This window comes from Microcaecilia unicolor, chromosome 7, assembly GCF_901765095.1.
Source record: "Microcaecilia unicolor chromosome 7, aMicUni1.1, whole genome shotgun sequence".
NCBI classification, from domain to species: domain Eukaryota; kingdom Metazoa; phylum Chordata; class Amphibia; order Gymnophiona; family Siphonopidae; genus Microcaecilia; species Microcaecilia unicolor.
In genome coordinates this window covers 59,659,724-59,673,207 of record NC_044037.1, presented here as the reverse complement: position 1 = coordinate 59,673,207, position 13,484 = coordinate 59,659,724, and positions in this window count along the sequence as shown.

The window sequence follows — 13,484 nt, the reverse complement described above, 5'->3', positions numbered from 1 at the left end:
TTGTTTTAAAAAAAGGCATTTCTTCCCATCAGCACAGATTAATATAAGGAGAAGAAATCATTCTCATTAATTCCACCCTGTCAGAGTTTGTGTATTCACTCCCAAAGTAATACATAAAGGGATTTATTTGGAACAACTTAGCTTTTTCCTAGAAGGTCAATAATATGAGCTGTGTAGGTAGAATGGCTGAAACCAGCTAAGTGGATTTGTGCATCTCAAAAGTACATGTGTAGCTTTGACCACATGAAAGAAAAACATTCTGTGGAAGAAGAGGAGTGGCATACCATTTGATCATGGGAGAAAACTATCATACGCATGCCCATTTTAATCATCAAATATATTCCTAGTATGCTAAGGCCCATATTTAATGCTCTCAGTAACACGTGTGAGGTCTGCACCAAAATGTATATATAGCAATACTGAAGGGACTTAAATATGTATACCTGAAAATTATTAATGGTGCACAAGGATCAAATATTTTCCAACAGAAGGAAAACTGCAGAAACATGGAAGATTCCAAAATAGCAAGACTTATGAACATCAGAAAATATATATTTTCTATAAGGACTGCTGGAAACAAAAACAGTAATGGAACTGTTAAAAATGTGGGATTCCTAATGGCAAGAAGATAGAAATGAAATATAGGAGAAATCTGAATAAAGTGGCAGCTCTTACAGTACAGTAATTGAGAACTGGCATATAAGTCCTTAGTAGATGTTTGGAGTAGGGAGTTGCAGACTAGGTTACATAACATTCTTAGGATTACTTACAATAATGGTTTGCCAGAAATGCAATACAATATTGTTTATAAGCTAATATTGTACCTCTTAGAGCATTCTGGGTATGCATTCTGGACAAGAATGACTGAAGTGTAAGGTACAGGGAACTAATCTATAGTATGCAGGGTTTGTGGCTCAAACAATCCGTAAAGCACCTAAAGAATTAATAGAGCACAAATGTATATTATTGACTAAATTTTCAGAGGCACCCAGTGTGTCTCAATGGAGAATAGAGATGACTGTTGACCATATGGCATATGTGTGTAGATGAGAAAGGGAGACACAATGGAAAGACTTCCAGACCATTTGGGAGCCCTGTTCATTTGCTGTCTCTTCTAGAGTGCACAGCTGCTTTTTGAATAAATGATTTCTAATAGCAATTGAAATTTTGCTATGTAGCTATACTGTTGTTGAATGTTCTTTTGTCACAGTCATTTTGGGATGTGGTGAAAGGGTGGAGAGTTATGAGATTATAGGGATTGGGAATAAGGGTATTGCTCTGACTTGATGCTAGTGTTCAAATTTATATTCTATTGGGTTTTTCTGTGCAAGTAACACATATTCATCGACTATACTGTGTATTGTACAATAATCAATAAAGAGATTCATGGAAGCAAGAAAGAAATACTGTGGCAGAGTTCCTGACAAGAACTCTGCCAATGGGATATTCTGATCCCCTCTGCTCCTGCCCTTAAATGACTCGATGAACTCTAGTGGTAGTACCAAGGGATGACTGCTAGAGGTTAAAGGTACTATTTTGAAACCTCATACCAACCTGGTAAGGAGTGGTGGGGGCACCACACCTGCCCTGTCACACGAGCAAGTCCGAGAGGGGGTTCAGGATGTGGAGAGAAGGACAGAGTATCTTGGTGGAGGTGGGAATTCGTGGGAGGTTATGCTGAAGGGGATTAATAAGGGGCTGTATTACCACCAAATCATTTGAATTTTTTCTAATTAAGGGCAACACTGGGTCCTATGTCATATATATTTAGGGAGCTAGTGCAAGTGCCCCCACCCTATCTATGGATGCATACTGTGTGTGCTAAATTCAGGGCAACTCTGGACATTCATCCTGCATCTACTACACAGGCTTTGCACTTACTGCACCTTAAGGTTTGCAGTCAAGCTGTGATAGGTGCAAAATGTACCACAATTTAGTAAAAGGGCCTCTAAGTTCATAGTTGAAAGAAAGGAGGGTGAGGTGACTTGTCCAAGTTTCCAACAAGCATCAATGGGATTTGAACCCTTGCTTTCCTGGTTGTAACAAAAAAGAAAGTAGGGATAGACAGCCTCCCACAGAAATCCAGAAGACACAGTTGAAAGTCAATGAAATGATCATTTTATTAATAGTATCAACTGTGTTTGGACTCAGGATATAAACAAATAGATCTTATGAATATTCATTGTGGATATCCTGAAAACCTGACTGGTTGGGGTTCCCCAGGTACACACAGTGTTGTTTCGCTTTATTGGGGTTCCCCAGGACAGGTTTGGGGATCACTGGATTAAGGAGTGAAATAACTCACAGGAGGAAAAGCTAGAGAGGTTGGAACTTTTCAGCCTGGGGAAGTGATGCCTGAGAGGAGTGGAATGCCCTTTTATTAAAATGCGGTCAAATCTGGCCTTAACATTTGGTAACTTGGGATTTTACCATTCGCTAAGCCCAGATGTACCACAGCATCTTTGTAGGTTTTTTTTTTCATTTTTGTTATTTGGTCATATGCTAATATTTGCATTCGTGCACGGAAATGTAATAAGGGAGCACTTAATGCCTCCTGTTGTGCTCTCATGTTAACTCTGCATTAGCCAGTTAGCGCATGCTAATTATAATGCATTAGCTGGTTAGCACTTCCACACCCACTCTCAGCTTATGACATGCTCCCACCAAAAATATTTTTTTATAAAACAGGTAGTGTGTGGGCTAACACATGCAAACAGGCAAAACCAGGCAAAATACCTCAAAATGCTTTAAAATGTTTCCGCGGTAACTTATTTGCATGTGCTAATTGTGCATTAACCCCCCCCCAAACACTACTGCGGGACGCCTGAGTGTGGATAATACATTATCCTGCATGGTCAGCACACATTAGTGATTACTGCCACTTAATAAAAGAACCCCCAAATTTTCAAAAAATAGCAGATTAATAACATAATAAAACAAACATAAAACATAGTTCTAGTAGAGACATGTATTTTAGGGGTCCTTTTACACAGGTGTAGAAAAAACTTCTTAATGCGCCGTTACATGAGTCTTTTCTGTGTGCTAAGGCCAATTTTACCATTAACATAAAATGGCCTATTTTCAATTCTTTTTTTAATGAATGGTTATGAGCTAATGATATTAGAATGTAGCCATTTTTTTAAATTATAAGGAACAAGGTAGGAAGATTTCTTCTCACTCTTATCAATGACTCAGTGGTGCCCTTAAAAGAGAAAAAAGGAAAGTCACCTTACCTGCAGGTGTTTTTAATCCATATAGAGTACTGCAAAATTAATAGTTCTACCTAAGTCAAGGCTGTATTTGAAGCTGGAATTACTGATAGACTTATTCCCAAGAATTCTGGCTAAGGAGGATATTCAAAATGTGCTGTAATCAAATTCTAAGAGGGAGACTTCTGTTTATCATTGTGAAGAACTATATAATCAGAAAAGAATCTTAGGAGAAATACTCTATGGTGGACCTTGACTATCTGGAAACCAAAAGGAAAGAAGAAAACCCTGATCCTGGGTGATCTTGCCCATGAAAACAGCCACTATGGAAATGTTAGGCAGACATTCCAAGGTGAACCCTGCTTAATGGTGAAGCAGTTTCCAAACTGGTCAATCATTATGATCTTGAATATGAGATAATGCATATATTTATTCAAAATAAGAAACATCAGCTTGTTTTGGTAATATTAGCATCGTCTTAAATCATGCATAAAACTTTATAAAATTATGTGAGAAACCACTGATATCAAAGCAGATGCTACATATTATAAAATAGCTGCTATTTATGTAACCATTAACTGAATTAGATGTTTAAATTCCTGAACGCTTTTCTCTGTTTTTCAGCTAGTGGCAGGCAGTGGGGTTAAAGAGCAATGCCAATGTTGAACCTGAATATTCAATGCTGAGCTGTTTCCAGTGACCAACATTGAATATCTGGTATCATTTTTGCCGCCAGTCGATAACCGCTTAAGCCAATATTCAGCGCTAACCGACCATCAGCTATTTATGCAGTCCTATTTATGTGCTAACCTTGCCCAGATAGCACTGAATATCAGGTCCTAAGTGTGACCTGCCCCTGAGATAGCCAGCTCACGGTTATACGCTAACCATGAATATTCATCAGAGATAACCAATTATCTCCCGCTGAATATTTGCAGATAGTTAAGTTGTGATTTAACTGGTCACTGGTCATTAATGACTGGTTAAATTATTTTGAATATCAGGCCCTTTAATTCTATATATACTGTATTATGGGGCCCTTTTACTATGCTGTGTAAGTGCCAACGTGCGCCAATTCAGAGTTACCACCTGGCTACCATGTGGCCCGTGTGCTAATTTAATTTTTTACACATGTACACTATGCACCAGAAAATATATTTTATTTTTTGGCGTGCAGCAAAAATCAGGTGGTAACTCTGATGACACGCGTAGGCGATTACCGCACAGTTAACGCGAGAGACCTTACCTCTAAGTCAATGGGTGGTGGTAAGGTCTCAGACCCAAAATGGATGCACGCCAATTTTTATTTTGCCGCACGTCCATTTTCGGCAAAAATATAAAAAAGGCATTTTTTGCAGGCGCGCTGAACAATGGATCTGTGTGCGCCCAAAACCAGTGCCTACAATACCGCAGGCCATTTTTCAGCTCACCTTAGTAAAAGAAACCCTGTGTATTTATCATCAAATGTACATTTTCATTTGTGTAATTGAAGAGTAACATGAACAGTCTGAGAGTGAACTGCAATTTTGACATTTAAGATTGATGCAGCTTTTAAGTTAACAAGGAGACACCATTCAAATTTATACTAATAGTGTGCTATTCATTACAGTAGCAATTTAAATTACTGTACCACATGATTTTTGCTTGGAATTGATTCCTGCCAAATATAACTCACTGTTATACCTGTGTTATCCTATAACTACTATTAATTATGTTGTACAATACCTGTTCACATTCACCCTATTACAGTACATCTAAAATGAATGCAGTGAAAAACAGAATACCATGGGGACAAACTACGACATCACATGGTAATTTGAGAATCTTCACATATTAACCCCCGGACTCTATATATGGTGACTTAAGTTGTATGCACAAATCAGTATGCATTGCCGATTTGCATGTGCAACTTAATTGATTAATGAGCCAATCGGCACCAGCAGCTAACAACCAATTATTAGTGATAATTGGCATTAATTGGGAGTTACACACACATTGTATTCTATAATGAAGTACGTGGAATTCCTATAGCACATAATTTCAAGGGGACATTACAGGGGCATTTCAGGGGGTGTTTCAAGGACATTTCCAGAATTTATACATATTGTTAGGTTAGGTGTCATTTATGCGCTCAGCGCTATCCTATAAAGGGCGCAGATTCCTTATAGAATAGCGCTCAGTGCTGATCATGTGGGTCAAAGCAAAATCATGCTTATTCAAATCACTACAGCAGCACTGAACCTACTAAATGTAAAGCCCAACAAACTATCAGAACAGTTAACAATAATGGTGCAATCATTGAGTGATTTTACCAACCATGTTGCTGAATATCGGCTCTGACTTGCCCATAAAAATGTGGACAGGCTGGGGGCGGTATTGGGGATGAGTCAATGGTTATCTAGATGCTGGCAATATTCAATGCTGGAACCCATGTAGCTGATCAAGCCAAAAGCTGCCCTAACTTGGCTGGTGTAGCTAAAAGGGTCCCATCACTGAGTATTGGCTGGGACCCGCGTAACTCTTTTTAAAAGTCCCTCTGCTCTGAGCCCCCTGAAGCAGTCCACCTCCTTCTCTTCCCTTTCCCCTATCCCACACCAGTAAGCACTCCCAACCAGTTCAAGGCAATTCAACAAATATAATATTTAATTCATTGCAATTGTAAATTTTATTACCTTAATAGGTAATTGGTGGAGAATTAACCAAAATATATCTTAAAACTTATATTACCGAATGCTCTGAGCAATTTTCCCCTTTGTTCTTAAATATCATATTAGGACTGTAACAATTTTGTAACATTTTAATGGATATTAAGAACTATAAATATGCTTTTGAAAATAAGCCTGAAAGTGACCTAAAGGTGACCTAAATGACCACTGAAGGGATTAAGGCATAATCCTCCTTACTCCCCCAGTGGTCACTGACCCCCTCCCAGCCCCTAAGCTGTGACAATGACAGTACATACCAGCCTCCCCTTGGGCCTACCTATAATCCTGGTGGTCCAGTAGAGGCAATGGGGGCAGTAGTGAAACCCCTTGAGACTGGTTCCTATCAGACAACAGAAGAATCACAGTGTGCACAAAGTATGCAAGATAAACATTTTTTCTGCCTCATGGTTATCTCTCTTGTCCTTCAAAAGCAGTTTTGTAGGAGTACTCTGGAGATCTGCATTTTCCTGAGCCTCTCTGTCTTTTCCCCCAGCCCTTGGCTTTTGTTTCCCCTGACTCTTAAAGTGGTCCTGTGAAGAAGTGCACTTAAGGTGGACCAGTATCTTCCTAAACACTGTCACAGGGCCTAATTTAAAATATGACCCCTATTTACTAACCTGTGATAACATGTGATTCTGTGCTATTTACAAAAAGGAAATTTGTCACAGGATTCACTAACTGTGGGTTAGCAGTAAATTTATTTTGCATTCCTGCAGCTGAAAATATCACATATTTCTAGCTAAACAAACAAAAGATAGCAAGCCCCAGCCCAGGCCCGCTATCTTTACATAGACTACTGAATGTTTAATCCCTTTAAAATTAGAAATGAGAAGATCTAGGAACCTCCTTCTTTACAAATGATGATTACAGATTCCTAGTAGTATTCTTGTGGTGCTGCCACAAGGAGTCAGGATGCCAAATAAGGGAATATTTTGGTCATTTTGCGAGATTACTGCTAGAGGCCTGCAGGTGTCTTTTATAAAGTGGCTGTCACTAGAGCAGGATAAACCATGGATCATTCATGACCCCACTACCCATCAGGAATACACCAGATACTTCTAGGAGTACAAGGGGTGTCTTTAAATCTAAAACAGACCAGGGAATGGGAGCTCTTGTTTTAAACAGATCAGAGATTTTGAGGGAGCGGCAATATGGGGTTACTGTCACTCTTTTAACGTGACTAGCGATGAAGGATTATTTGAGACATATATACAGTCCATTTCAGAGCATACCCAGGAGCACTGACTCATGTATTAGAGGGGTAGATGCTCGCAGTGGAAACTTAACACCAATTTCAAAGAATAATACAGCTTACAAGGTTTGCCAAGAGCTATAACAGTTTTTATAATAAGTTGCCACTTTCACTTTTGTCTTATGACCCCTTTTCCTGTTTATCTTGGAGGGGTTTAAATGTCTCTATCATATCTCCCCTTTACTGCCTTCCTTAGGGTATACATATTTAGAGGTCCTTTTCCAAAGTTGCAGTAAGCACTAACACGTGTTTACTGTAGCAAAACATGGTGTACCGCGGGACGCTCTGAGGCATCCTATAGGTGGTGATAGGGGATCATGTGAACATTAGCACATGGCAGAATTTGGATGTTTTACACTGCAGTGCATCCTAATAGTGAGGGGGTGTGTTGGAGATGTGTTTTTGGTGGGGCTAGGGAGGACCCAAAATTACGATGTCTTTCAGTGATAATGAAATGGGAAGAAACATCCAAGAGAAAATAAGAAGGAAGGTTGTTTTTTGTTTGTTTGTTTTTTAATTTTTTAATCTAGACCTGTTTCAATCATGTCCAAGGTACAAGATGGTGCCTTGATTGAGCAGCTGACCACTGGAGGAATGAAGGTTTGACCCCTCCTTAATCTCCCAGTGGTAACTGACCCTCTCCCACCCCTCCTAAGAAGTGAAAATGATAGTGGATACCAGGCTTTATGACCATTCCTAATAGAGCAGCAAAAAAATGTAAGGAGTAGTCTAATGGTCAGTGCAAGGAACTTTGAACAATGAGACCCATATGTAACTCCCACTGTAACTTTTATTTATGTATAAACTAGTAAAAAAAGGCCCGTTTCTGGAGCCAATGAAACGGGCGCTAGCAAGGCTTTCCTGTGGCCCCCCCGCCCCCCCCACCCATCGTCGATGTTGGTGAATTGGTCCGCCTCCGCCTTCAACGTCATAACGTTTGACGCGAGGGCGGGGCCCAGAGACTGTGTTTTTCGACCCGTCGTGGATGTTGGTGAATTGGTCCGCCTCCGCCCTCAACGTCATAACGTTTGACGCGAGGGCGGTGAATTGCTCCGGCTCCGCCCTCAACGTCATAACGTCTGACGCGAGGGCGGGGCCCAGAGACTGTGTTTTTCGAGGCTTCAGAGCTTCGAACATACGAACCTTGGCTTCAGTGACGTCAGAAGCCAATAGAACGTTGAGGGTGAGTTTTATAGGGAGCAGATGGGCGTGGCTGAGTACTGAGGCTGAGTAGTCCCAATAGTAGCCTAGCCTACCAGGAGGACAGGAGTTCAGGACTTCACTGCCACAGATGGAGTGAGCTTCAGAACTCTGAGGGGGGATTTTATTTATATAGATATCTGAGTTTTCCTGGAACATAGAAATACCTAATGTACATAAGTAAATAAGCATCGCCATGCTAGGACAGACCAAGGGTCCATCGAGCCCAGCACCCTGTCACCAACAGCGGCCAAAAGAACAAGCAATTTGTCCCGCCCCTCCTAGAAATAGTGTATTATTCCCTCGTCCATTCAATAACATTCTATGGCCTTTTCCTCCAGGAAGCCGTCCAACCTTTTTTTGAAGTCCACTATAAGTTAACCGCCTTAATCACTTTTTCCGGCAGCGAATTCCAGAGTTTAACTACGCGTTGAGTGAAGAAAAATTTCCTCCGATTCATTTTAAATTTACCACACTGGAGCTTCATCGCATGCCCCCTTGTCCTAGTATTTTTGGAAAGCGTAAACAGACGCTCCACATCCACCCGTTCCATTCCACTCATTATCTTATAGACAATGTACCTGAATTTATAAAATACCTGCAAGAGTGATGGCTATTGTAGTGGCGAACCTTTAGGTACAGTAGTTTTTTATCTGTTCCTAGAGGGTTCACAATAACATATAAAGGAATTAAGGTAGGGTTTGTACTTGGGACTCATTGTTTAAAGTCCTTTGCAATAACTACTAGGCTGCCCTATGTAACAATTTTTGTACCAAACAGACATGTGCCTGTTTTTTTTTTTTGTTTTTTTTTTGGGGGGTGGTGTTCATATTTTAGATGTTTCATTTTGGAAAGTGGTTGTTCATTTTGAACATTTTCAGCATAAGAACATCCTTCTCACATATTTTCAAACAGGAAATCCCAACATTTTTCCTGTTAAAAAATAGCTGTGAGATGGACTTGTTTTTGGACATTATGAGAAGGGCATCCCAGTTCTGACTTGGATATTGGGCGTCCCAGTTTGGACTTGGACATTCTTTTAAAAATGCCCCTCCAAACAGGCTTACATTAACCTCTTGTAGCACACACATGCTCTCACCCAAGTTTACTAATGTGCACATATACATTTTGTATGAGACATTTTCTAAAATACAAGCATACAGCATAACTCAGCCCCTGCTCCACTCAAACTATGCCTACAATCTATATACCACCTTGACTGCACATGGATACACATAATCAGTTACAGAGTTTAATAAGAGATCTTTTCCTCATGGAAAATATACTTTACAAGTAAAAAAAATTACTATTTCTTTTATATGACAGAAATTGTAATAGTAACCAGTTCAGAGCAGCACTTGGCAAGATAAATGAATCTCTTCTTGGTTTTCTTGATGTCAGGTGTTTTACATTTCATTTCATCTGTATATGCATGACAAAATGGCTGCTTTGAAATCTCACTCATTGAAATAATAGTGTCATGTACCTGCTAGCAGCTGAGAAGGCTGACAATGAAGAACAAGTGTTCGCTGTACAATTTCTTCATCTCTATTGTTCCAGACCTCCACAGAAGCAATGACTCATAATGATGGCATCACTTGGTGTGAAGCAGAGTGGATGAAGGACTTATTTGTGCCAGTTCTGCTAATAAATTCTTTTGAAATAGCACTCTATTGTCTTTCTTTTTTTCTTTTTTTTTTACTGTAGACTTTGCTGCCGTGTAGCAATGTCAGTGCAGCCCATTCAAAATGAATGGGCTGTGTCGGCATTACCGCACAGGCAACTGCTGGCATGGCTTTGTAAACAGGGGGGATAGCAAACTCGATGTATTGTATGTTTTGTTGATTTGTTTTTGTTTGTGTATAATTTATGTTTTATAATGTACACTTCTTAGAATCATAAGAGAGTGCAGTTTATAAATATTTTAAATAAATAAATAAATAAAATTAGGCTGGGCTGTCATATAAATGACTGTGTGCCGAGGATGGTTTTGCCTATTGCCAACCTATATAGTATATATGTAGACAAGCTCTAATAAACTGTTTTACTTTGGACATTGATTGGTTAATCTGAGTAATGAGAGAAGTGATTATTTCCAGTGTAGTAATGCATTAGATGTGTTTTCTTTGATTGTAATTTCTAGCTAATATGATCAAGTTACGGAGTTTCATTTGAGGCATGAGTTGGAGCTTTCCCTGTATGTTTTGGCTGTACTTATCTGACTGGCTCACAGTGGGGTAGAATTGCTTACTTAATGATGATATGTTTACTTTTTGATAACATTATAGGACACTTTTACCAAAGATTTAGCACTTACATTGTGCTATTTGCAAAACAGCAAATGATAAGCGCCAAGCTTATGCGATAAATGCAGGGGGTGTGCCCAGCATTTGCTCTTCATTTACTATACAGGGCAAACATATACCACACCCACTGTATTTACCTGCAATACCAGATAGCACAGGCTAACATGGTGCAGGCCCGCTTAGCAAAATGAACAAAAAAAAAATACACTTTTGAACTCAACATACCTTATCCTCACACATTTCATCCCATCTGATCTCACCTACAATTCAATGTCTCCCCAACATCCTGGATCCAATTCCCCTGATAAGGCCAGCAACCATATGCAAGCCCCGCCCAAAGTTTCAAACCCCAACTGCCTCAAACTCACATCAACTTCAGGACTTATCTCAGGGCAGGAGCAGTCCCACTCCACAACCACCCAGTCTGGCTCTGGGGTGAATTCTAAAATTTTGCCCTTATATAGAAGGCTGATCCCCCTAGCAGTAGTACTGTGAGACAACTACTAGGGGTCAGCGGGTATCAATTTGTACCTAGGGTTGGAGTGGAGGGGGACCACATCCCCTTTGTCCCATTAGACCACAAAGGAAGGCCCTCAAGAAAGTCCCAGGGGTGATATGGGGTCAGGAGCTCAAGGTGGTGGTGAAAGTTTTGGGTTTTCAAACTGTAGCTGAGGCTTGGATCTGGGTGCTGGTTTTATTGGGGGAATGGATCAGGGGTGGGGGGGGGGATTAGGAGAATTTTGTCTGGCAGGATCAAAGGGCTTCATTACAGCAACGCTATAGGACTGCTGGTAGTGCAGCTGCACCTCCTCTTGGAATGCTGCTATGTGCAGCCATACCATTGGCAGTTGTGGCAGTTAGAGCATGGTAATAACCCACGTTACTAGCTGCCACACCTGGCCATGACTCTGACCTACCTAAGGGACCCTTTTGCTAAGCTGTGTAAGTGCTTATGCGCACCCAATGTGCGTCAATTCCGAGTTACTGCATGGCCCGGGCGGTAATTTCATTTTTCACATGCGTCCACAATCAAGTCAAAAATATTTTTATTTTCTGGCATGCGGGTGGTAATCAGCATTTAAACGCGTGTTGACCATTACTAACCGGTTAACACATGATACCTTACTGCAAAGACAATGGCTGGCAGTAAAGTCTCAGACCGAAAATGGACGCAAGCCAATTTTCATTTTGTCGCACGTCCATTTTCAGCCCCCCTCCCAAAAAAGGCATTTTTTACAGGTGCGCTGAAAAATGATTCTGTGCGCAGCCAAAACATGCGCCTACACTACCACAGGCCATTTTTCAGCACACTTTAGTAAAAGGACCCCTAAGTCATGGCTGGTTCTTGCCCTATATTCATGTTAAGCAGTTAGAACAGATTTTGTCACATGCTGCTGGTTTTAAAACACAACAGTAGTTAGTGTGGGTCTGCCTAACATCTAATGCACAGTAAAACCCTTGCTAGCTGCTTAACAGAGCTTAGTAATAGAGCTCCTTTTTAAATGTCTGTACTTTGAAAATGCATTTAATAATTCATACAGCTTCAACTTACTGTCCTGTTATGTGTCTTATATTAAAAATGTGAAATTTGAAGATGTCAGATTGTTCATGTAATGGGTACTAATGTAAAAATTGCCGCCAATAATATTAATGCACATACACATAATAATCAGATTTTAAAAAGGAGATCTCATTTAATTGTAAATTCAAATCTTGATATAGCACTGTATCAGGAAACTTTGAAGTTCATTGGAGGATGGGTACAGAATTTTACCTTCTCTGCAGCATGTCAAGAAAAGAATGATGTGACAACGTTGATCAAAAGGTTAACAGACGTATTAGTTTTACAGAACTCTGACTGTAAAGGTCGCTGGATCAAGTTAGATTTATATAGACAAACCACTAATGTGCCTGAGTTCTTTTATTCTTTTAGGGAGTCTTTTACAAAGTGGCAGTATGCCTAATGCGGGCTTACCGCTTGCTAAAACAGAAGTACTGCCAGGCTACCGCAGCAGCACAGCGATATTTCCCACCTCCAGCATGTGCCATTTCTGGCACTACAAAAATATTTTCATTTTTGTAGCGCTGGTGTGTACCCAGCGGTAATCGGGCAGTGATGCATGCTGCCTCAATAGGTGGTGGTAAGTGCTCCTCCCAAAATGGGCACACAGCCATTTCTTTTAAAAAAAGAAAGACCTGCCTTTTACCTGCTGCGGTAAAAGGGGGCCTTGACGTGCGTCAAAAACACACAACAACGCCAGCACAGGCCCCCGTTTGCCATAGCTTTATAAAAGGACCCCTTAGCCAATAAACAGATTTAATGGGGGACTATCCTATGAATATTGACCATGATTTTCACCAAACATATAGGCCCTCTTTTACTAAACTGCTTTAGTGATTCCTGGCATGACAAATTAGAGGAAGCCCATAGGAATTTCCCATGCGGGAATCGCTAGCACGGTTTAGTAAAAGAAGCCCTAAATGCCATATTGGATAAAAAATCAATAAACAAAAGTGAATCATCTAAAGCTTCCCAAATGATGAAATTCATGATGGCATAGGCCAGCTTGAATAGTCCATAGAGGCTTCTTCATAAAAATAAATAAATAAATAAATAATCACCATATTTTCTGCTGTCTCCACCAAACACATTCTCATATTGACTATTTCCTAATTTCTAAAATTCTTTGCAGAGATTCACATGGCAAAAATCCATAATTGCAAATCATGCTGCTATTAGATTATTCTTTGCACTTGTGCCTAAGGAGATGAATGCTAGGATCTGGAAATTTAAATGCTAGATAACAAGAGG